Source organism: Salvelinus namaycush, chromosome 33 (genome assembly GCF_016432855.1).
Source record: "Salvelinus namaycush isolate Seneca chromosome 33, SaNama_1.0, whole genome shotgun sequence".
Lineage (NCBI taxonomy): Eukaryota > Metazoa > Chordata > Actinopteri > Salmoniformes > Salmonidae > Salvelinus > Salvelinus namaycush.
The window spans coordinates 9,948,491-9,975,629 of NC_052339.1; positions in this window are offsets into that span (position 1 = coordinate 9,948,491).

The following is a 27,139-nucleotide window of genomic DNA, read 5'->3' on the forward strand; positions in this document are numbered from 1 at the left end:
ACATCAAATTGATCAGAAAGTGTCAACATTGTTAATGTTGTAAATGACTATTGTAGCTGTAAACTGCTGTTTTTTTTAAATGGAATATCTACATAGGCGTACAGAGGCCCATTATCAGCAACCATCACTCCTGTGTTCCAAAGGCACGTTGTGTTAGCTAATCCATGTTTATAATTTTAAAAGGCTAATTGATGATTAGAAAACCCTTTTGCAATTATGTTAGCACAGCTGAAATCTGTTGTCTGATTAAAGAAGCAATAAAACAGGCCTTTTTTAGACTAGTTGAGTATCTGAAGCATCAGCATTTGTGGGTTCGATTACAGGCTTAAAATGGCCAGAAACAAATAACTTTCTTCTGAAACTCATCAGTCTATTCTTGTTCTGAGAAATGAAGGCTATTCCATGCGAGAAATTGCCAAGAAACTGAAGATCTCGTACAGCGCTGTGTACTACTCCCTTCACAGAACAGCGCAAACTGTCTCTAACCAGAATAGAAAGAGGAGTGGGCGGCCCCGGTGCACAACTAAGCAAGAGGACAAATACATTAGAGTGTCTAGTTTGAGAAACAGACGCTTCACAAGTCCTCAACTGGCAGCTTCATTAAATAGTACCCGCAAAAAAACAGTCTCAACGTCAACAGTGAAGAGGCGACTCCGGGATGCTGGCCTTCTAGGCAGCGTTGCAAAGAAAAAGCCATATCTCAGAATGGCCAATACAAATAAAATATTAAGATGGGCAAAAGAACACAGACATTGGACAGAGGAAGATTGGAAAAAGTGTTATGGACAGACAAATCTAAGTTTGAGGTGTTCGGATCACAAAGAAGAACATTCGTGATACGCAGAAAACATGAACAGATGCTGGAGGAGTGCTTGATGCCATCTGTCAAGTATGGTGGAGGCAATGTGATGGTCTGGGGGTGCTTTGGTGGTGGTAAAGTGGGAGATTTGTAGAGGGTAAAAGGGATCTTGAAGAAGGAAGGCTATCATTCCATTTTGCAACGCCATGCCATACCCTGTGGACAGCACTTATTTGGAGCCTATTTCCTCCTACAAAAGGACAACGACCCAAAGCACAGTTCCAAACTATGCTAGAACTATTTAGGGAAGAAGCAGTCAGCTGGTATTCTGTCTATAATAGAGTGGCCAGCGTAGTCACCAGATCTCAACCCTATTGAGCTGTTGTGGGAACTGCTTGACCGTATGGTACGTAAGAAGTGCCCATCAAGCCAATCCAATTTATGGAGGTGCTTCAGGAAGCATGGGGTGAAATCTCTTCAGATTACCTCAACAAATTGACAGCTATAATGCCAAAGGTCTGCAAGGCTGTAATTGCTGCAAATGGAGGATTCTTTGACGAAAGCAAAGTTTAAAGGACACAATTATTATTTGAATAAAAAAATGGTTATTTATAACCTTGTCAACGTCTTCGCTATATTTCCTATTCATTTTGCAACTCATTTCATGTATGTTTTCATGGAAAACAAAGACAATTCTCAGTGACCCCAAAACATTGAATGGTAATGTACATTCACTGAAAACGATTATGTTTCTATGACACAGGCTACCTCAATTACCTCAATTATGAAAGGAGGAAGTTGGGTGGGTGGTAAGCAGGCGCGGACTGGCCATATGGCATTTCAGTAAAATGTCAGATGCTGTTAGAGGAATTATATTCCTATGTGTTCGTTAACCAATTTAATTATAACAAAGCAAACACTCTGTCCATTTCTAAGAATTTGTAAGGTTCTTATTTGCATAAAATAGACAAAGACCAGCCACCAAATTAATCAATAGCATTTATTCTCGAGAGCTCTACTCTTTAGAATAAGGCTGTAACGTAACAACATGTGGAAAAATGAAGGGGTCTGAATACTTTCTGAATGCACGGTCTACACAAATCTTGGAAGCTGAAAATGTCCAAGTTCTTCCGTGGCCTGCATACTCAGCAGACATGTCACCTATTGAGCATGTTTGGGATGGTCTGGATCGATGTGTACGACAGCGTGTGAAATGTCCCTCCTCCTCTCCGACAAGGACAAAGCTGCACCGCTGGGGGTGTGGGGATGATGTCAACAGACACATGTATCATCACTAGCATGGCATGTCATCACTTTTTAAGCTTTTCTTCTCCCGACTTCATGAAAGATTCATTCAATGATTTCAATTTTATATGGTAGTTTTAGTTTTATCAAGAAGACCTGTGATATTTTCAATCTATGCTAATTACACTGGGCCTTGATCACAGCAGGAGGCCTTGGTAACACTTTGCACATGACAGATATAGATACATTACATTTCATCTATAAAACAGAATATTTCTATATTACTGTCAGACACATTGTGACAAAACAAAGTGTACTTGTCATCATGAGACAAGTGCCAAGGAACACCATGCCACAAGTCCCTGGTAGCATCTAGCCATTCAATCAAAGGTCCGGTGGTAGTTTTACAGTATCTCACTCTCTTTTGTCAGCTATCTATCACCCTGATAACAATCAGACACTATGCAGGGCAGCAGCCAGTTGCCACCAACATTATGATACCCACAACGAGCACAGCGCAGTTTACCAAGCAGTAAAAGCAGCAGAAATGGACTAGCAATAGGGCAGTTCAGGCAAATGCCAGATGGGCTTGTCCATCTTTACCCCAGTGGGTTTGTTGAAATTGTGGGTTTTGCACATGGGGAAAAAAAGCTTGTGTGTTAGAAATACCCAGGCCGATTTCTGGTCCCAGTCTGTCCCTGAGCATAAGCAGCAGCAGCAGTAGCAGCAGTGGCAGCAGCTATCTGTGTGACCTCATTTTGTCATATTCAGTTCTGCGTTGAGTCAGTCCAAAAAAGCTGGCCAGGTATTAGATACATTTGTGTGAACACCAAAATTGAGAGGGCAACCAAAGGAATGAAGATGACTTTAAAGAGCCTGAATTGGCATGATACATCTCAAACATTTTGGGCTTTGCATGTCTGAGTTGGGAGGTCAGGATTGTCTCATTAATGGTAATATAATATTTTTCTAGGATTGTCTGGGTTGTCTGTTGTAGTTCAACAAGACAGCATCTAATTGGCCTTATTGCTTTCATCCATTTTGAAATGTGGTGATTTCTCATTACGAGCCATTTTATTTTCTGCAAGCTGCACAGGTTCTCAGGTAGTAATTTCACAGAATCTTTACTATGGATCAAAATCTAAAGCAGCCTTGAGTAGGGGGAGGGACCAGAAGTCATGGCCGATGTCTGAGGTACTGTCTTTAGCCATGACCTATTCTTTGTGGCCAATGGGAAAGAGAAGTGTGCCAGTATGATTAATGGTTATGATTACCTACTCAGAAAAAGTGGTTTTATGGCCCAGCACTTCCACTTTTATCACTTAAACCCGGGGCAAGATGCTTCATCATGCCCCCAATGCTGCAGACAGCAGCCCTTAAAGACATTGCTATCTCCCAAATGGCACCCTTTATTGTGCACACATTTGCACTAATTTTGACCAGATCCTTATGGTCCCTTGTCAAAAGTAGTGCACTATATAGGGACTAGGGTGTAATTTGGGACACAACCAAAGTCTGTGCTGGAATGACCAAAAAGTACCTCTAAAGCTTTTACAGCCATGCCATCTGACCTTTTGCATTGGAAATCATATGGAACAGAACTAGACATGAGCAAAATGGCTTTGATTTTGAGAGCATGTTTTGTGTCCATGAAGAGTGTTGAACTTTAGATGAAGTCATTCAGACTAAAGGCTCTATTCAAATCTTAACGCGGAAGTTCAGTTTTACAATGTGATTGAAATTTTAAATAATGTTCCCGCTTTAGCGGAGACTGCATTCACGGTAAACGTTGCATTTGTCGACACAATTGGAAAATACCTTAAAATGTATATCGCGGAATACGTATTGCTTTAGCTTTACAGATTGAATAGAGTCATACACGAGTTAGCTAATACACAACATGCATAGTAGTATATGTTGGCCAAATGTTAAATGGTAGCGTTCAGTATAACATAATGAACAACATGCCTGCAATACTGAGTGTACAAAACATTAGGAACACCTGCTCTTTCCATGACACAGACTGACCAGGTGAATCCAGTTGAAAGTACAGTATGTTCCTTTATTGATGTCACTTATTAAATTCACTTCAATCAGTGTAGATGAAGAGGAGGAGACAGGTAGAAGAATACTTTTTTAAGCCTTGAGACAATTGAGACATGGATTGTGTATGTGTGCCATTCAGGGGCTGAATGAGCAAGACAAAAGGTTTAAGTGCCTTTAAATGGGGTATGGTAGTATGTGCCAGTCGCACCATTTTGATTGTGTCAAGAACTGCAATGCTGCTGCTTTTTCACACTCAACAGTTTCCCGCATGTATCAAGAATGGTCCACCACTTAAAAGTGGGTGCAACTCAATATTGGTAAGGTGTTCCTGATGTGTTGTAGACTCAGTGTATACCTGCCCTTACAATGAGTTGGATTCACATTTTATTTAAAGCTGGAATCCTTAATGGTGACACTTCCACTTCCGTGTGAGATATTACAACAAAGAAGTTACTGCAAACAATTAACTCGGACATCATTACGCGCGATAGAAAAGCAGAATACAGTATGTACCGCATTTTTTTAACCAAGTTGCGCGACGCTCCTCACCTCCGCTTAGTAAAAAAACAAAAACAATAACAAAGGCGGTGGGATGGACAGTGGCGCTGTTTCACCTACTGCCGATTCCATATTTAAGGTATTTTAAGGTTAGGAGAGAATTAAATTCCAATCATAAATAAAAATGTCTGCAAGGTGTGTGAGTGAAAGAGTGTGTGAGAGTGAGAGCGAGAGTGAGAGTTTGCAAATGTCACCTTTACAAACACTTCACTGAGTCCACTTTGGTATTAAAATGTATTTGGTATAAAACTGAGACTTGCTTTCCATTCTTATTATATATCCTTATTCCTGTATCTATCATTCAATGATCCTTTCTCAGACCAAATTATCTATATTGAATAGCCAATCTTAGGCACTTTAAAGTACTGTATTTTATGTATCTCAAACACATCCAAATTACAGCACATGATCTGAATCTAGAGTGGTGTGGGTTCATCCAAGTGTCTCCCCAATGGATAACAGTCATGCACTAACCACTTAATTAATCAACCAAGGCACAAGGTTGACAAAGTTTATTTGTCTGACCCCATACTATATGTGTATGTGTGTGCATGCGTGCTCTTTTGTTTGTGTGTCTGCGGTGCATGTCTGTAATAATGGGGAGCTCCACGATTATACTCTAATCATTAACCCACAGTTAATTGCTATCACACATACCAACACTTATTAGGATCCAGTTCTAGCCCCCTGCACTACTAAATTACTCTCCATCTTGCCACTTTGCCTTAAAGGTTAGCCCTCTTAAAAGGTTACTTCTCCCTTTGACATTTAGCTTGATGACTTATTTTGGAGCCGCATCGACTTGCTTGTTGTTGCCACTTAGAATTAGTCATGCTTTATACAGTAACAGGACATAGCAACCGTTTAGGGGACTGTTTAAAATGTTTATTCTCCCTGTCAACAGTATGGGTGGTGGGGGTGGTGGAGGGTGCATCCTCTCACTGTCGTCAGCTGAGATGAATTGCTTATGAAAAAAACATATTTAACTTCCTCTAGCTGCTTAAAAAGCTCATATTTTGTTTGTCCAGAGTTGTTTACTTGAAATGTCTTCAGTTAGAGCTACACAATTAATAGGACAAAGAAGTGAGGAATTGGAGATCCCATGGCTGTGTTGGTGTGTTTGTGCATGTATGTTTTTTTTATGAGAGGATATTTGGATAAAAGTTTCTTTCTATTTCTTTCTGTGTGTCATCCAGGAAATATAAACAACAATATTGGATGTGCCTGGCAGTTTGCTCGTAGTAGCTGCTTGTTCACAGTGCCTAAAAAGCTCAACACAGCTATTTTTACACAAAACGACAAGCTATTGATGCATGACAGTATGCCATGTTGTCGGGAGAAGTGCAACCTCTGTTTGTCAACATTTACCAAAAGCGTAAAAGAGATGTGTGTTGAAATATGGTTCTAAGATAATTTTCTGTTCCTTGAAAACTATTTTTATGGGGGGATACCATGCTCCTGTTCTTGGACTGCAGATTGACAAGTCCAAGACAAAACCAGGTGCATAGAATCATAGAGCAGTTTAGTGTGTGCCTTGGTCTGCATCTGCAAGTACAGTATGTCTCAATGAAAAGCCTCTAAACTGATAGTATTTGTACAATTATTAATTAATTGCCTTTGTATAAATGTTTTTATATATATATATATTAAATGTTTCAGCTTTGTTCAGAAATGTAACAAAGTCTATATAGTTAAGAGTCTGGAGGGTTTTGCAAAGTATTTGTTTTCATCTCTGGAGGGGCTAGCCAACATCACACACCATGCTAACCTACACTGTACATAAGAGAATCCCATGCATAACACATCACCAGTGGGAATGCTTTCTTTACTCCAGCCCTCGGGCCAAACACACTAGTGCCTCCTAATTACTAAGCACACAGTTTTGTTAATTCACGAAATGAAACTCCACATAGAATAGTGGAGGCTTAGGATCCATCGCTGTGTTATGGTACTTAAACGCCTTGTTGCCATGGAATAAAATAAAATAAAGGCCACATAATGGGTATTGTGGGCTGCTGTGTATAAATATCATTAAAGTTGTATTTCCTACTATCCTCAGTGACTTACTGATACGGATAGAGCATGCTAATGAAGCCCACCGATGGCAAATTCACAAGTTTTTAGGCCTATATCTAACCTGGTGTCAACAGAGAACCAAGAGATTGTTTACTCTTAAATTAATTGAAGAAACGTTAATGTGTGAGTGGCATCTGCTTGGCTGCTTCATTCCAAATGGAGAATAACGATTGTGCTGTCTGTGTTGTAAGACTCCTAAAATGCTCATCACACATTGCACATTTACGCATGGATTAACTGGAATTGAGATATTCAATCAGTGTTTGCATATTTATTGTTGTTATGCACCGACGAACTAATTAGGTGACGCTTTACATTAAGTTGGCCCTATTACTATGTAACTACACAGTAATAACTGTAGTAGCAACATAGTAGTTACATAGGTGTTACTATGTACTTACATGGTAATGAGAGTCTAGCGCTAGCAGTTATTACACAATTGGAATGTTGCTGAATGTTATTCTATATGTGTAATTACGGATGTTAATACACATTTTCATGTTCCACTATGTAACTTAATGTTTTGTGATTTCACATTTGAAATCACCTGTGAATTACCATGTTAATAACTCTAACCATAATTTGACCTTGTTACATGTAAATACAAGGTGCCCACTACTATCAAATTCACATCTAATACCAGGGTTGATAAATAGGGTAGGACCGGGTAACAACAATTGTAACAAGGCACACCCTGTCATTAACTACCTGTCATTTTCAATTAGTTTATTTCTATCTTATGACTGGCTCAAAGGCTATACCTAATCAAGTGTAATGTAAGAACAATGAAGTTACATAGGATATACTTGTAATTATCATGTACCTACCCAGGAGCAAGCAACTTAATGTAAAGGGAAACCCAGTAAGATATAACCTTTATAATTATTTATATCTGTAACAAAGAAATAAACGAATTGAAAAAAATGGTAGGTAACGATTACAGTAGCATTTACTTTCTTACAGTATACAGTTGTAGGTCATTTTACAGTATTGTACTATGTCATTGCTCTGCATTTTACAGTAACTTGCAGGTAGCTGGTGACAAGTTACTGTGGATTTTACAGTAACGTACTTTGCACTAGCCAGAGATGGGCAAAGATGCATCCAAAAGGTATATTTTTACAAATACAGGATTCTTCTGCTTCGATGGGGCTTAATAAAGGCGGTTGGCATCCAATGTTAATTGGGCATTACCGCCACCAGATTGTTATTGAATAATATATATTTTTTTTAAATACATTCCGGGAAAGGGGTAAAACGACATCATACAAAATAAAAAACGTTAAATAATTTGTATTTCTTTTTTAAACCATCATACTTCTTTAATCACAGTCCACTCCAAAACACATCCCTACACAGGCTCAGGGGCCTGTGATGGGGCTACATTCACCGACAGGATTTCTTGCACCGCCTCGGCAGTAAATTCATGAAGAGCCCAAAAATTGTCAGCGGCATTCACAATGATTCCAATTTTCTTAGACTTCTCCGCTTGTGCTCTACAGTTTATGACCATTGCAATAAATAATACAAAGTTCACCTTTTTAACATGTATCATTTCACTATCCCTTGGTTGATGAGAAACCTTCACTGGTCGTGGTGGCTCTACTACCATTGTTTCTTCCCCGCCACTCGCTCCTTCCAATTTTCCCACCGCCTCTAGATAGGACAGACACGCTGGACATTCCTTACCCTTGCCATCTCATTCTCCTTCACCCTAACAGGGCACTCTTAGAATTCAGGCGCCAGTTTTTGTCACACCTTGATCAGTTTCACCTCTCTTCGTTATTGTCTCCACCCCCTCCAGGTGTCGCTTGTTTTCCCCAGTGTATTTATCCCTGTGTTTCCTGTCACTCTGTGCCAGTTCGTCTTGTATGTTTCCAAGTCAGCCAGTGGTTTCCCGTTCTCCTGCTTTTTGCAATGTCCTTATTCTAGTCCTCCCGGTTATGACCCTTGCCTGTTTCTGGACTCTGTACTCGCCTGCCTGACCATTCTGCCTGCCTTGACCACGAGCCTGTCTGCCACTCTGTACCTCCTGGACTCTGATCTGGTTTTGACATTTTTGACTGTCCACGACCATTCTCTTAACTACCCCTTTGGAATAATAAACATTGTAATACTCCAACCATCTGCCTCCTGTGTCTGCATTTGGGTCTCGCCTTGTGCCTTGATAGTTTTATTGCTTCTTTAATCAGTACAACAGTTTTCAACTATGCTAACGTAATTGCAAAAGGGTTTTCTATTGATCAATTAGCATTTTAAAATGATAAACTTGGATTAGCTAACACAATGTGCCATTGGAACACAGGAGTGATGGTTGCTGATAATGGGCCTCTGTACGCCTATGTAGATATTCCATAAAAAAATCTGCCGTTTCCAGCTACAATAGTCATTTACAACATTACCAATGTCTAGACTGTGTTTCTGATCAATTTGATCTTATTTTAATGTAATTTTTTTTTATTTTCTTTGAAAAACAAGGACATTTCTAAGTGATCCCAAACTTTTGAATGGTATTGTACATTTTGTTAATTTAGCAGATGCTCTTATCCAGAGCGACTTAGTCAGTGTATTAAACAAAGTTAAACAAAAATATACGACAGTTATAGCAAGCAAAAATATTATGTTACCGTTACCGAGAATGTTGTAGTTAAGCGGGTTACTTGCAAGTACATATTTGAATTAGGAAATACAAAATGCATGCATTCTAATTAAACTGTACAAAATAGGCTACAAAAATTTTAGTTGAGGCCAGTGAAGTACAAATTACAAAATAGGTATTGAAAGTATTGAAATACCTAAACTCACTGTCAACTGCGTTTATTTTCAACAAACTTAACATGCAAATATTTGTATGAACATAAGATTCAACAACTGAGACATAAACTGAGCAGGTTCCACAGACATATGACTGACAGAAATGGAATAATGTGTCCCTGAACAAATGGGGGGTCAAAATCAAAAAGTAACAGTCAGTATCTGGTGTTGCCATCAGCTGCATTAAGTACTGCAGTGCATCTCCTCCACATGGACTGCACCAGATTTGCCAGTTCTTGCTGTGAGATGTTACCACCATCTTCCACTAAGGCACCTGCAAGTTCCCGGTCATCTCTAGGGGGAATGGCTCTAGCCCTAACCCTCCGATCCAACAGGTCCCAGACGTGCTCAATGGGATTGAGATCCGGGCTTTTCGTTGGCCATGGCAGAACACTGACATTCCTGTCTTGCAGGAAATCACACACAGAACGAGCAGTTGTCATGCTGGATGAGCCTACAGGAAGGGTACCACATGAGGGAGGAGGATGTCTTCCCTGTAACACACAGCGTTGAGATTGCCTGCAATGACAAGCTCAGTCCGATGGTGCTGTGACACGCGGCCCCAGACCATGACCGACCCTCCACCTCCAAATCAATCCCGCTCCAGAGTACAAGCCTCGGTGTAACGCTCATTCCTTTGAAGATAAACGCGAATCCGACCATCACCCCTGGTGAGACAAAACTGCGACTCATCAGTGAAGAGCACATTTTGCCAGTCCTGTCTGGTCCAGCGACGGTGGGTTTGTGCCCATAGGGGACGTTGTTGCCGGTGATGTCAAGTGAGGACCTGCCTTACAACAGGCCTATAAGTCCTCAGTCCAGCCTCTCTTAGCCTATTGCGGACAGTCTGAGCACTCATGGAGGGATTGTGAGTTCCTGGTGTAACTCGGGCAGTTGTTGTTGTCATCCTGTACCTGTCCCGCAGGTGTGATGTTTGGATGTACCGATCCTGTGCAAGTGTTGTTACATGTCGTCTGTCACTGTGAGGACGATCAGCTGTCCGTCCTGTCTCCCTGTAGCGCTGTCTTCGGCGTCTCACAGTACGGACATTGCAAGAGTCAGTAGAAAGGCCTCTTTAGTGTCCTAAATTTTTATAATTGTGACCTTAACTGCCTACCGTCTGTAAGCTGTTAGTGTCTTAATGACCATTCCACAGGTGCATGTCCATGAATTGTTTATGGTTCATTGAACAAGCATGGGAAACACTGTTTAAACCAGGGTCCTGAGAAAGGGATGTTTCTTTTTTTGCTGAGTTTATATCAAATACATGTAACAAAAATACTGACTGTACTTTGCACTAGCTACAGTACTTGCACTGTAAAATTGCAAAAGTTTACTAACCACTGTGCTTCCAGTAAAACACTGTAAATTCTAGAAATACAGCATGGTACTGTAGTCATGTGTTCCAGTAGTATGCTGTAAATTTATGTTGCAGTAAATCTACAGGAAATGTTTTACAGTGTAGGTAAACACAAGACCCACCAAGCAGTTAATTGCATAGCAATTCATGTTTGCCAATATACATTTCCTCTGCAAACGTTGTTTAGTCACACTCACCCAGTTTTAATGTTATATCATTGTTGTCCCGATGTTCTATATATCATGGGGTCATTTCATATTTTCATGTGTATCTGAGCTATTGACGTTCAAGCAGGCGTTAAAAATGTTATGGACAAATTTTTTATGGACATATGATCTTTCCTTAAAAATCTGACCCTTTTTTTCAACTTTCGCCTAAAATGACATGCCCAAATGTCACTGCCTGTAGCTCAGGACCTGAAGCAAGGATATGCATATTCTTGATAACATTTGAAAGGAAACTCTTTGAAGCTTGTGGAAATGTGAAATTAATGTAGGATAATATAACACATTAGATCAGGTAAAAGATAATACAAAGAAAAAACGTGTTTGTTTTGTTTTGTTGTACCATCATCTTTGAAATGCAAGAGAAAGGTCATAATGTATTATTCCAGCCCAGGTGCAATTTAGATTCTGGCAACTAGATGGCAGCAGTGGATGTGCAACGTTTTGGACTGATTCAATAACTCATTGCATATCTGTTCAAAATGATGTTTCAAGCCTAATTGTGCCTAATTGGTTTATTAATACATTTTCAAGTTCATAATTGTGCACTCTCCTCAAACAATAGCATGTTATTCTTTATTTGTAATAGCTGCTTTAAATTGAACAGTGCAGTTTAAGCTTTCTGCCAATATCAAATATGTCTATGTCCTGGGAAAATGTTTTGTTACTTACAACCATGCTAATCACATTAGCCTACGTTAGCTCAACCATCCCGTGGGGGGACACCAATCCCGTAGAGGTTCCTTTAATGAGTATGTGGATTTTTGAGAGAAAGCACAGTAGCTGCTAGTAGTGTATAACAATTTAACAAAATGTAGTAGGCCCAGTCAGATAGTCCCAAATGGTTAACAGTAGACTCAAATATATAGATTATGGTCTGTCCCTACCATCCCAAAATAAGTATTAAATTATTATCAGGGTTACATAACAGTGACTTGTGGCTCATCTTTGGACTGATATAATTAAGATTGTCCATATTCATAGGGAGGGAGAGAGAAATCAGTTGAAGTGTTAGCCAAGACATATGGTGAGGCCCGTTAGCATATTGGGCAAAATCTATAATGCATTTGTTCCATGTTGGATTGAGGGTACATGGGTTAATAATTGAAGAATGTTTCAAAATGATTCATTCAAAACTGTGGCTTGCTTTTGACAGTTTGACGACACACTTTTTCACAATAGGCTTTCTCTTCATTTATTTAACAAGGGAAAATTACATTGAGACCTAGGGATCATTTGCAAAAAAAAATACTCACTTTAATATTCAAAATTAAATAAATACAACATATTACATATACAATAAACACTCTCAACTGAGTAGTTATAGCCAAACTAAAATCCACTCTATTGTGAAGGAAGTTCACCGTGGAGTGTAGTCCGCTAAGTAGTTTGAAAGTGGTGTCATTTCCACCAATTAAAACAATTAAAATCATGATTCATTGAATTAAAACAAAGGCGAAATAGGATTATAATATACTGAAACGAAATATAAACACAACATGTAAAGTGTTTGTCCCATGTTTCAAGAGCTGAAGTAAAACATCCCAGAAATGTTGCATACACACTAAAAGCTTATTTCTCTCAAATTTGATCCATAAATGTGGACACATTCCTGTTAGTGAGCATTTCTCCTTTGCCAAGATAATCCATCCACCTGACAGGTGTGGCATATCAAGAAACTGATTAAACAACGTGATCATTACACAGATGCACGTTGTGCTTGGGACAATGAAAGGCCACTGTAAAATGTGCAGTTTTGTCACATAACACAATACCATAGATGTCTCAAGTTCTGAGGGAGTTGCAATTGGAATGCTGACTGCAGGAATGTCCACCAGAGCTGTTGCCAGATCATTTAATGTTCATTTCTCTACCATAAGCTGCCTCCAACATTGTTTTAGAGAATTTGGCAATACTTCCAACCGGCTTCACAACCGGAGACCACATGTAACTTCGCTAGCCCAGGACCTTCACATCCGGCTTCTTCACCTGTGGGATCGTCTGAGACCAGCCACCCGGACAGCTGATGAAACTGTGGGTTTGCACAACCAAATAATTTCTGCGAAACTGTCAGAAACCGTCTCTGCGAAGCTCATCTGCGTGCTTGTTGTCTTTACCAGGATCTTGACATGATTGCAGTTTGGCGTCATAATCAACTTCAGTGGGCAAATGCTCACATTCGATGGCCACTGATACGCTGGAGAAGTGTGCTTTTCACGGATGAATCCTGGTTTCACCTTTACCAGGCAGATGGCAGACAGTGCATATGGCATCTTGCGGGCGAGCGGTTTGCTGATGTCAACGTTGTGATAAGAGTGCCCCATGGTGGCAGTGAGGTTATGGTATGGGCAGGCATAAGCTACGGACAACGGACACAATTGCATTTTACCGATGGCAATATGAATATACAGAGATACCGTGACGAGATCCTGAGGCCCATTGTCGTGCCATTTATCCGCCGCCATCACCTCATGTTTCAGCATGATAATGCATGGCCCCATGTCGCATGGATCTCTACAAAATTCCTGGAAGCTGAAAATGTCCCAATTACTGCATACTCACCAAACATGTCACCCATTGAGCATGTTTGGGATGCTCTGGATCGACGTGTATGAGAGCGTGTTCCATTTACCATCAATAGCCAGCAAAATTGCACAGCCATTGAAGAGGAGTGGGACAACATTCCACTGGCCACAATCAACAACCTGATCAAGTCTGTATGTATGAGATGTGTCGTGCTGCATGAGACAAATGGTGATCACACCAGATACTGACTGGTTTTCTGATCCATGCCCCTACCTTTTAAAGGTATCTGTGACCATCAATCTACACACAATACCCCATAACGAGAAAGCGAAAACAGGTCTTTAGAAATATTTGCTAATTTATTAAAAATGAAAAACAGAAATATCTTATTTACATAATGCTATGAGACTTGAAATTGAGCTCAGGTGCATCCTGTTTCCATTGATCATCCTTGAGCTGTTTCTACAACTTCATTGGAGTCCACCTGTGGTAAATTAAATTGATTGGACAAGATTTGGAAAGGCACACACATGTCTATATAAGAGCCCACAGTTGACAGTTCACGTCAGAGCAAAAACAAGCCATGAGGTCCAAGAAATTGTCTGTAGAGCTTCGAGACAGGATTGTGTCGAGGCACAGATTTGGGGAAAGGTACAAAAAAACTCTGCATCATTGAAGGTCTCCAAGAACACAGTAGCCTCCATCATTCTTATATGGAAGAAGTTTGGAACCACCAAGACTCTTCCTAGAGCTGGCCGAACTGAGCATTCGGGGGTGAAGGGCCATGGTCAGATACAGTATGTGACCAAGAACCCGATGGTCACTCTGACAGAGCTCCGGAGTTCCTCTGTGGAGATGGGAGAACCTTCCAGAGGACAACCATCTCTGCAGCACTCCACCAATCAGGACTTGGTAGAGTGGCAAGACGGAAGCCACTCCTCTGCAAAAGGCACGCCAGCCCGCTTGAACAAGATTCTCTTGTCTGATGAAACCAAGATTGAACTCTTTGGCGTGAATGCCAAGCGTCACGTCTGGAGGGAAACCTGGCACCATCTCTACGGTGAAGCATGGTGGTGGCAGCATCATGCTGTGGGGATGTTTTTCAGCGGCAGGGACTGGGAGACTAGTCAGGGTCAAGTGAAAGAACAACAGAGAAAAGTACAGAGAGATCCTTGATGAAAACCTGCTCCAGAGACCTCAGACTGGGTTGAAGGTTCACCTTCCAAAAGGACAACGACCCTAAGCACACAGCCAAGACAGTGCAGGAGTGGCTTTGAGACAAGTCTCTGAATGTCCTTGAGTGGCCCAGCCAGAGCCCGAACTTGAACCCCATCGAACATCTCTGGAGAGACCTGAAAATAGCTGTGCAGCTACACTCCCCATCCAACCTGACAGAGCTTGAGAGGATCTGCAGAGAAGAATAGGAGAAACTCCCCAAATACAGGTGTGCCAAACTTGTAGCGTCATACTCAAGAAGACTTGAGGCTGTAATTGCTGCCAAAGTTTCTTCAAGAAAGTACTGAGTAAAGGGTCTGACTGCTTATGTAAATCTGAAGTTTTTTCTATTTATACATTTGCAAAATATTCTAAAAGCTATTTTTACTTTGTCATTATGGGGTATTGTGTGTGTAGTATTAAAGAGGGGAAAAACCAATTTCATCCATTTTAGAATAAGGCTGTAACCTAACAAAATGTGGAAAAAGTCAATGGGTCTGAATAATTCCCAAATGCACTGTCTATGTCTCTCCTTTCATCTGTGTCCAGTGTTAGCTGTTTACTGGCTAGCTAGGTCTTCATCCAACATGGAACAAAAGAGGGCGGTGGGTCGTGCATAACTCTGACGCAGTTGTCAAGTCTTCTCAAAACGTCCGCCAGTGCTGCTGTGAACCGCCTCACAAGAGACGTGCCAAAAGGGAGATTTTTTCACATTTTTTCACATCATTAGCTAGGTTTCCAGCCAATTGGCTACAGATTTTACTGCAAATAATCAAAATTCTGCATAAAAACAATATGCACATTTTCCCACCAGAGATGTTTCCATCAAATGTAATTGTTGCAGATAACTGGCTCTGCATGGTGACATAGTGCACACAACGTTTCATTTTTCTCTTAAGTTTTCATGTACTGAATAAAAATCTAAAGTTCAAAGCGTTTCCATCGCATTTTGAACTCTCCTGATAGTTTTGCCACAAAAACTGTGTTAAATAGCAAATGTGCCTATTTTGGTCTTGATGCATGCACTCTAGCCAGCAGCTAGCAGACACAGTGTGGACAGGCTAGTCTACGTGATGATATTTTTGACGATAAGAGCGGAATTATTTTTATTTGTCAAACAGCAGTCAAGTATCGATCATCATGTCACCAGAATAAGACCCTCAATATTTATTGGAAAGAGCATCAAGATCACCGTGCCCTTTCACCTCCCTGTGAATTTCAGCATGTTATTCAATCTGTAGCCTAATAAACTGGTTTCCAAAGTCGTACTGGGAGGACCACACACCATATCATCGTGTGACTCCAAGTTTACTTTTGACATTATGATTATTATAGCAATATTTGCACAGAAAGGCATTTCCACCGTTATTGCTCGCATAATTAATTTTACTGATACAAAAAGATCCCACCATGTCGAATGAACAAATTGTTTGTATGTATTTATAAAATTGTACATAAACTTCCTGTTTATATCACAGCTTTTCTTTTTTTACATGGTATGACTTTACTCGCATACACACTGTGGATGGAAACAATTTCAATGCTGTTTTTGTTGCTTTGTGTATCAACAAAATGGTTTGAGAATCATTTTTTTGCAACACTGCTCACCGCATCAAAGTTTTCTTGACATAGGCATTTCAAGGAGAAGCATTTCTATTCCTCCCAAAATATGATGGGTGACATTTTAGTCACTCAAAAAGCAAGTTTACATTGGAATCAGAATGACTGCTCTCTCAACCTTTAAAATCTAAACTGGAACCTCCATTTCAGTGACTGGTGCAATAACTCCAAATAACAGAGTAGAATAGTTTAGAATTTCGTATATATATTTGAGTAGGATAAGATTAATTAATCAATCAATGTACACGCAAAACCTAGATATTGAAACAATTCTAAAAATCAACATGTAATAGAGGATGCTGGGAAATATGATGATGGATGTGGTTTTGGTTAACCACTGGTTATTAACACCAATGTCATTGTTTTTTTACACCACTGAGTGTTTATTGAACTCTTTACAGTGTTAATTGAACTCTTGAATCAACACGAGAAAAGTTACACTGAAAAAGTGACACTAGTTAACACTGGCCAATTCGATGTGTGCTGTGAAAAGGAAACATCTGCAGGTTTCCATACATTTCAAAAACCTTTTAGAATTCTGAAGACCCATTGATGTCATGTCAAGAACCCCACCCTTAACTCAAAGGTTATTTATCGGACAAGAGATCTCCAAGGAACCTTAAGCTGTGACCCACCGGGTCAGATCAGAGGACTGGCGCTGTTGTTTAGTAGGGGTGTGGCTTTCAAATAGTTATTTTTGGCCACCATTGAGAGTAAATGTGATTCCCGTTCATGTTGTGTTGTATAGAGCCCAACAGTGGAGGTGTGATAATACCCATAAAAACCTAGCGATCAAACGCAAATGGTTCCAATCGTTTTTCCACCATTCATTTTTCCCATAGGGGATTTTCTAAAAACGTAAAATAAGGGCTGTGTTTCGTGGAGGCAACTACAGCACTATCAATATATTCAGCTCTATTTCGATTCAGATTCCAAAAATGCTAATTAGAGTCATCTCTAGTGGACACCTTTGCTATCAAATCAATTCAAATTGTATTTGTCACATGCTCCGGATACAACAGGTGTAGACCTTACAGTGAAATGATTACTTACAAGCCCTTAACCAACTATACAGTTTTAAGAAAAAATAAATGTAAAGAAAATATTTACTAAATAAACTGAAGTAAACAATACATTCATTAAAATAAAAATGGAAAAATCAAAAATAATCCTGGTGTGGTAGCTGAGAGAACAGTCTATGACTAGGGTGACTGGAGTCTTAGAACATTTTTAGGGCCTTCCTCCTACACCGACTGGCATCATTGTCGGTGATCAGGCCTACCACTGTTGTGTCGTCGACAAACTTAATGATGGTGTTAGAGTCGTGCTTGACCATGCAGTCATAGGTGAACAGGGAGTAAAGGAGGGGACTGAGGACGCACCTCTTAGGGGCCTCCGTGTTGCGGATCAGCATGGCAGATGTGTTGTTACCTACCCTTACCACTTGGGGGCAACCCATTAGGAAGTCCAGGATTCAGTTGCAGAGGGAGGTGTTTAGTCCAAGGGTCCTTAGCTTAGTGGCGAGCTTTGAGGGCACTATGGTGTTGAACACTGAGCTGAGGTCAATAAATATCATTCTCACGTAGGTGTTCCTTTTGTCCAAGTGGGAAAGGGCAGTGTGGAGTGCAATAGAGATTGCGTCATCTGTGGGTCTGTTGGGGTGGTATGTGAATTGGAGTGGGTCTAAGATGTCTGTGATAATGGTGTTGATGTGAGCCATGACCAGCCTTTCAAAGCACTTCATGACTACAGATGTGAGTGCTACGGGACGGGAGTCATTTAGGCAGGTTACCTTGATGTTCTTAGGCACAGGGACTATGGTGGTCTGCTTAAAAAATGTTGGTCAGGGGACAGGTTGAAAATGTCAGTGAAGACACTTGCCAGTTGGTCAGCGCATGCTCGGAGTACACATCCTGGTAATCTGTCTGGCCATGCAGCCTTGTGAATGTTGACCTGTCAAAAGGTCGTACTCACATCGGCTACAGGGAGTGTGATCACACAGTTGTCCGGAACAGCTGGTGCTCTCATGCGTGCTTCAGTGTAGCTTGCCTCGAAGCGCACATACAAGTAATTTAGCTTATCTCGTAGGCTTGTGCCACCGGACAGCTCACGGTGTTGCTTCCCTTTGCGGTCCATAATAGTTTGCAAGCCCTGCCACATCAGACGAGCATCGGAGCCGGTGTAGTAGGATTCAATCTTAGTCCTGTATTGACACTTTGCGTGTTTGATGGTTCGGAGGGCATAGCAGGATTTAAAACATTTTTATTTAAATTTCACGTTCTCATTTACAACTGCGACCTGGCCAAGATAAAGCAAAGCAGTTTGACACATACAACAACACAGAATTACACATGGAATAAACAAACATACAGTCAATAATACAGTAGAAAAAAAAACAAGTATATATACAGTTTTTGCAAATGAGGTAAGATAAGGGAGGTAAGGCAAAACAAATAGGCCATAGTGGCGAGGTAATTACGATATAGCCATTAAACACTGGAGTGGTAGATGTGCAGAAGATGAATGTGCAAGTAGAGATACTGGAGTGCAAAGGAGCAAAATAAATAAATAAATACAGTATGGGGATGAGGTAGTTGGATGCGCTATTTATAGATGGGCTATGTACAGGTGAAATGATCTGTGAGCTGCTCTGACAACTGGTGCTTGAAGTTAGTGAGGGAGATAAGAGTCTCCAGCTTCAGTGATTTTTGTAGTTCATTCCAGTCATTGCAGTAGAGAACTGGAAGGAAAGGCGGCCAAAGGAGGAATTGGCTTTGGGGGTGACCAGTGAAATATACCTGCTGGAGCGCGTGCTACGAGTGGGTGCTGCTATGGTGACCAGTTAACTGAGATAAGGTGGGGCTTTACCTAGCAAAGACTTGTAGATGACCTGGAGCCAGTGGGTTTGGCGACGAGTATGAAGCGTGGGCCAGCCAACGAGAGCATACAGGTCGCAGTGGTGGGTAGTATATGGGGCTTTGGTGACAAAACGGATGGCACTGTGATAGACGGCATCCAATTTGTTGAGTAGAGTCTTTGAGGCTATTTTGTAAATGACATTGCCGAAGTCGAGGATCGGTAGAATAGTCAGTTTTACGAGGGTATGTTTGGCAGCATGAGTGGAGGACACTTTGTTGCGAAATAGGAAGCCGATTCTAGATTTAATTTTGGATTGGAGATGCTTAATGTGGGTCTGGAAGGAGAGTTTACAGTCTAACCAGACGCCTAGGTATTTGTAGTTGTCCACATATTCTAAGTCAGAACCGTCCAAAGTAGTGATGCTGGATGGGCGGGCAGGTGCAGGCTGCGATCTATTGAAGAGCGTGCATTTAGTTTTACTTGCATTTAAGAGCAGTTGGAGGCCACGGAAGGAGAGTTGTATGGCATTGAAGCTCGTCTGGAGGTTAGTTAGCACAGTGTCCAAAGAAGGGCCAGAAGTATACAGAATGGTGTCGTCTGCGTAGAGGTGGATCAGAGAATCACCAGCAGCATGAGCGACATCATTGATGTATACAGAGAAGAGAGTCCGCCCGAGAATTGAACTTTGTGGCACCCCCATAGAGACTGCCAGAAGTCAGGACAACAGGCCCTCCGATTTGACACCATGAACTCTATCAGAGAAGTAGTTGGTGAACCAGGCGAGGCAGTCATTTGAGAAACCAAGGCTGTTGAGTCTACCGATAATAATGTGGTGATTGACAAAGTCGAAAGCCATGGCCAGGTCGATGAATCCGGCTACACAGTATTTTCTCTTATCGATTGCAGTTATGATATTGTTTAGGACCTTGAACGTGGCTGAGGTGCACCCATGACCAGCTCGGATTGCATAGCGGAGAAGGTACGGTGGGATTCGAAATGGTCGGTGATTTGTTTGTTAACTTGGCTTTCGAAGACCTTAAAAAGGCAGGGTAGGATATACAGTGGGGAGAACAAGTATTTGATACACTGCCGATTTTGCAGGTTTTCCTACTTACAAAGCATGTAGAGGTCTGTAATTTTTATCATAGGTACACTTCAACTGTGAGAGACGGAATCTAAAACAAAAATCCAGAAAATCACATTGTATGATTTTTAAGTAATTAATTTGCATTTTATTGCATGACCTTACCTTTGACTCAATTCGGCTGTCTTGTCCAGATCATCATGGCATTTGTAGTTCATTAGCAGCTAATTAGCATTTCATTTCGGGGGGTAAATACAGGTGAATATATTGATAAAGTAACCTTTTCTGAGAGAAATTTACACTGTTGTCAAAACATCATGCCAGGGTAAGCCTACGCCAAACACAACCCTTATGTCTAAAATCCCCTCAACCGAATGAATGGTGGAAAAAACAATTGGAACCATTCCCCCTTGTTTGACCACTAGGTGGTTTTATGGATATCATGACTCATACTGTGGTACTCTATAGTCATCACATGGCAAGGTTAAGCACTGACAGTTTTGTAGCTTTTTGAGGCTTACACAAGAGTAGGAGTTCCTGAAGTGCCTATGCATATCCCAATGTTGTCAGAGTTACCACTTTGTTATACTATTTAAATAATAATATTATAAAATGTATATAAAAATATGAGGAGTAGGAGTACCTAAAGTGCCTATAAAAATTCCAATGTTGGCAGAGTTCAACTTTGTTATAATATTTCAATAATAATATTATAAAATGTATATACAAATATATATTATGCAAAAATAAAAATAAATCTTTATAAATGTCCACGTTCAAACTTAACATGATGAATAGGATTGACATATACTCTCAAAATGAACTTTATGACAGCCACGCCGACAATAGGCCACACCTCTTGAAAATAACCTAACAATCAGTTGGGTTTTTATTCACTTTCATGCTGGGATGATGCAGCAGCTGTCTTTTTTTTATTTTATGCATCGTTTGATACCGGCGCACCGAGGCATTGAAATTGCTAAGCAGTGTATTTCGATGCCTGTATCACTTTATCAGAAGTACGTGATCAATAACCACCTGATTGGTTTGGTATTGGTTGAAGACAAAAAAAGGCTATGCAACACACACACTATGGGGTGTGGGATGAAGTTTTATAATAATTTTGCTACTCTAAATTATTTCGATCAGCAGGTTCACTAATTTGTCAACACAAATGGCTGGAAACCATTTGATGTCAATACAACATTACAGATGAACAAGAATGACATTCAGTCTCAGGGGTGGCCAAAAAGAGCTGTCTTTGAAGCCAGTCCCCTACTAAGCCACCCCTCCAATCTTCAAAGAAAACAACCACTCTAACTGACCCAACTGGTTGGGTCAAAATAACCCAACGTGAGTTCTGTCCACTATTTACCCAGTGCTGGGCTTTTTTTAACCCAGCATTTTTTAAAGCGTGTGAATACTTTATCTGATAACTTTTTGACAACCAAGATGACATTTACTGTACAGCAATGACCTGTTGGAACCGAAACTTGTCATCAACATTTAGCCTACAACATGTTTAAACTTTCGATCCTGTAAGTGCCATTAGTGATGATATGATACAGTGCACAAGCTGGCTCCAGTGATTGTGTGTGTTGGGTAAGATTATATATTATATTGTCAAGATAGTCGAGTGACTGCTCTAACAATGGAAATACATGTCCTTGAAGATGGAAGGCAGGAGGGAGGAGGCGAGATCAGGTGGGACCATTCTAGCCAATGAGAGGGCAGATACGTGTGTGAACAACAGGCACAATTAAGTGTTTTTTCTCAAAGTTGCTGGAATTCCACGTGCATCCACTTATATCATTCAATTTGTAACAGCCTAAATGTGATGAAACTTCTATTTGATAGAATAAGTCTCACATAATTCGACACTCTCTCATAGACCTCCATACAAAAAAGGTCATATCAATCGGACAGATTTTGGGCAGAGTAAATCCTCTTGCTTAGCCTCTTCCTCTCTGGTGTGCGTATGAGAAGGGGGGGGGGGGGGGGGGGGGGGGTGCAATGCACTACCATTTGCCGCACAGCAGGCTGGCAGTGCTTTCTGGAATTCTTTTTATAAATATTGATGATTAAACGTGGGCTTAAAACAAACATTTTGTAATTAATTTAACATCTGAAAAATTAAAAAACAGGACAAATCTGAGGTGGCGTGCCCTTGTGCGCCCTATGGGCATGACGCCTCTGGCTGTAATCATACTTAGCATGATGAATCCAACATGATGTACATTTTTTCACTGTCATGGTTTTATTGTAACATATGTGGTGTAAAAAGGGGCACTTTGTGGATATTGTATATTGTGGAGTTCTTTGGCTTAATGGAAATATAGTTAAAATGGGGTGGGTATTTCTTACTTATTAGCACCCTCGTTTTTTAGGATGTTTCCATAATGAAAATGCTAATGAGTGAGTGTCATGATCTTACAGCTGTGCTGGTTTTCAACTAGATTCAAATCTACAGTATGTCTCGGCCAGTTGGTGATGGATTTGTTAAATTAAAATAATTTTTGGAAGGGCTATTCCACTCTCTATTTGTCATGTCCCAATGTTGTAGATCACCAAGTCCAATACATAAACCCTTTGATTAAACAACATTTCCAGGGCTTCAGATGTACACGATAACAAAAGGCAAGAAGCCAATGTCTATTTGAATATATATCTGGGCCTAACGATTGCCATTAAAGTCTCTAAACAGGCAAAATATTTACCGTTTTATTACTCATAAAGCACTACCGATTGTATTACTCATCTCGGAGCAGTTTGGATTAGGGTTAATGCTCGTTGGACTTTCCCACTGTTGATTTCCCTCGAGGCTCCGGTTGAACTTTAATGAATCCTTCATCTTGCCAAAAACCACAGCTCCAAGGTGCTCTTAATGCTACTCGCCAGAGGGTATGGACGAGTAAAATAGACTAACAGCTGAATTGAGTGAGGATGACAGGTTTTGACTCGGGTAAGTAATTTCTTATTAACTCGATCAAGAGCTAACCCTTCATCAAAAGATGGGGAGAGAAAGGTTAAATCATCCAGGGGAAGTAATGACATTGAATGTTTTGTGGGGGAAAGTGAAATCCCTCATACATGTGTTTGTGTCGGGTGTAGTGCATTGGACAAAAAGTAGTCAATGGTCAAATAAAAAAATAGTGAGAAAAGTGGATAAACAAATGACTTGTCCAGATCATCTCTGACCAGTGTCATTATACAAACCATTCAAGCTGCCGTACAATTACACATACGTGGTTGTACTTATGTAATGAATGATGATAGGTAATTATACCCTTAAATGTCTAATGAAATGTTTAGCTACATTTTTTGGGAGAATTTGGGACATCTGAACTTTGATTGGACATGTAATCATAGAGGACTCTTGTATAACAATCACCTTAAATTGTTAATTGGCTCCAAATGGAATGCTTCATTACACTGATTTCATTATTTTACACTGTGTTTTGCCGCCTGTGATTTTTCTAACTTACGTTGTTAATTAACATAGGTAATTATCACACGAGAGAATGGGCCACATGGAAATATTTTGCTACAGGGACCAGTATATTGGTTTGCCCTTGGTAAGTATGCTATGAGCAATTCCAAGATAGGTATATCTATTGGGATTGTGGTTAGCGTCAACTTAGGGACTAACCTTGATTCCTTTCTCAACCTGTTTATCAGCTAAGCTAGTTATCTACCTGAAAACACTACAACTGTGTTATTCCTGCACTGCACTGATTTTAACAAAACATGATAACAGGAACCAATGGGGTTTTATTTGTGCACTATGCAACACTGTAATTTTAGTTTTTTGCTGTTTCAAGTAATTATTGTTAACCTGTTGAGGACAGAGGGCGCTGTTTTCACTTTGGGGGAAAATCGTGCCCAATTTAAACGGCCTCGTACTCAATTCTTGCTCGTACAATATGCATATTATTATTACTATTGGATAGAAAACACTCTCTAGTTTCTAAAACCGTTTGAATTATATCTGTGAGTAAAACAGAACTCCCTTTGCAGCAAACTTCCTGACAGGAAGTGGAAAATCTGAAATCGATGCACTGTTCTAGGGCCTGCCTATTAATTTCATTGATATTTATTAGAATACATGCACTTCATACGTCTTCCACTAGATGTCGACAGGCAGTGAGAGAAGAAATGGAGTGTGTAACTTGATCTGGAGTCGAATAATAGCTCTCGGCATGACGTGTCACCCATTTCCTGTTTTCTGGAGAACAATAGAAGGGACCTGGATTTGCCTTCTGATAAGCTGTCGTTATGGACGACTAATATCTCCGGCTTTGATTTTATTTGATACATGTGACAATATCATCGTAAAGTATGTTTTTTCAATATAGTTTTATTAGATTATTGAAATTTATTCGGGACGTTAGGCGTGTTGCGTTGTGTGCCTTTGTTCAGGAAGGAGAGCTTAGCGCCACTTTGCTAGCTTTCCGTGCTAATTGACTGGAGAAGAGGACATTCTAAATCCAAACAACGATTGTTCCCGACAAAGGACCCCTTGTACAACATTCTGATGAAAGATCATCAAAAGTAGGACCCATTTTATGATGCTATTTCATATATCTGTTGAACATGTGAAATAGTCGTTTGCACCCAGAGTTTGGGCACTCTCTCGCTATACCTAAGCTGGATGTCGTAATGAAGTTATTTTTAGAATTCTAACACGGCGATTGCATTAAGAACTAGTGTATCTATCATTTCCTATACAACATGTATTTTCTAGTAACGTTTATGAATAGTTATTTGGTCAGAATAGTTGGAGTGTCATAAAAATATCCGGACGTTGTGGGAAAAAGATGCTACGTTAGCACAATGTATAACCACTGATTTCAGCTCTAAATATGCACATTTTCGAACAAAACATATGTATAACCTGATGTTATAGGACTGTCATCTGATGAAGTTTTATGAAGGTTAGTGAAAATTAGTATCTTTTGCTGGTTTATTCCCTATCGCTAACGTGCCTATTGCTATCGCTAACGTGCCTTGATGAATGAATGCGGTAGTGTGGTAGGCTATTGTAGTAAGCTAATATAATGCTATATTGTGTTTTCGCTGTAAAACACTTAAAAAATCGGAAATATTGGCTGGATTCACAAGATGTTTGTCTTTCATTTGCTGTACACCATCGATTTTTCAGAAATGTTTTATGATGAGTATTTAGGTATTTGACGTTGGTGTCTGTAATTACTCTGGCTGCTTCGGTGCCATTTCTGACGGTAGCTGTGATGGTAGCTGCAATGTAAAACTGATTTATACCTCAAATATGCACATTTTTCGAACAAAACATAGATTTATTGTATAACATGTTATAAGACTGTCATCTGATGAAGTTGTTTCTTGGTTAGTTTGGTTGGTTCTTGGTTAGTTAGGTTGGCTTTGTGCATGCTACCTGTGCTGTGAAAAATGTCTGTCCTTTTTTGTATTTGGTGGTGAGCTAACATAAATATATGTGGTGTTTTCGCTGTAAAACATTTTAAAAATCGGACATGTTGACTGGATTCACAAGATGTGTATCTTTCATTTGCTGTATTGGACTTGTTAATGTGTGAAAGTTAAATATTTCTAAAAAATATCTTTTGAATTTCGCGCTCTGCCTTTTCAGTGGAATGTGGGAGGAGTTCCGCTAGCGGAACGCCGGAGCCAGACAGGTGTTAAGTAACTAGTTCCATAGCCTTTTTTAGTTTACTCAACTTTTCCATCAGTGTTACCTGAACTTAAAATGTTTTGTTGGCTCAAACTTAGCTCCAACTGGAGAAAAATTCAGTGAACTTAAAATAATGTGTTTGCTCAACTTGTCTCGTATGTTTACTCAATAAAATAGTATTATTTCACTACTAAAAATGGCTGTGGAACTAGTTACACACATGGTGCTTTTAATCTTACATATTTGACATTAAGCATGCTCATTTATAGAGTACTTTAACTATTATTCAACATGTCATCATCTAGGATTTGAACTGACAATCTCTTTGTTCCTGGCATACCAATCTTCCTGTTACACCACCATGTCTGTGTCATTAATTTAGGCTCATCTTCATTGCTACACTTTGTTAAAAGTACACTCAGCTAAAACTATTTTCTTTTTCATAGTGATGAGGTGTTTAAGGAGTAATGTAAAAAAAAATAATAATAGTTATATGCCCCACAAACATTCAACAACTATACAGAAAATCCTAAAATAAGTAAATCAAATCAATAATGAGAGAATAGTCAGATTAATTGATAATTGACATGGTGGCATAGCAGGAAGATTGGAATGCCCTAAACCAAAAGGTTGTACGCTCAAACCCTGGTCAGGACATGTTGAATGTTAATTACTGTATAAATGCACAATGTTATCATGTGTGTCAAATATGTAAGTTGAAAACTAAACCACCATGTGTGTAACTTGATCCTAACCCTTGTTTTGTGTGAAAATTCCCAAAATAATAATTTATTTAACCAGGCAAGTCAGTTAAGAACAAATTCTTATTTACAATGACGGCCTACCCCGGACGATGCTGGGCCAATTGCGCGCCGCCCTATGGGACTCCCAATCACGGCCAGATGTGATGCATTCTGGATTCAAAGCAGGGACTGCAGTGACGCCTCTTGCACTGAGATGCAGTGCTTTAGACCGCTGCGCCACTCGGGAGCCAAAATAATAATTTCTAGTTGAATGAATAAGTTGACAAACACATCATTTTAAG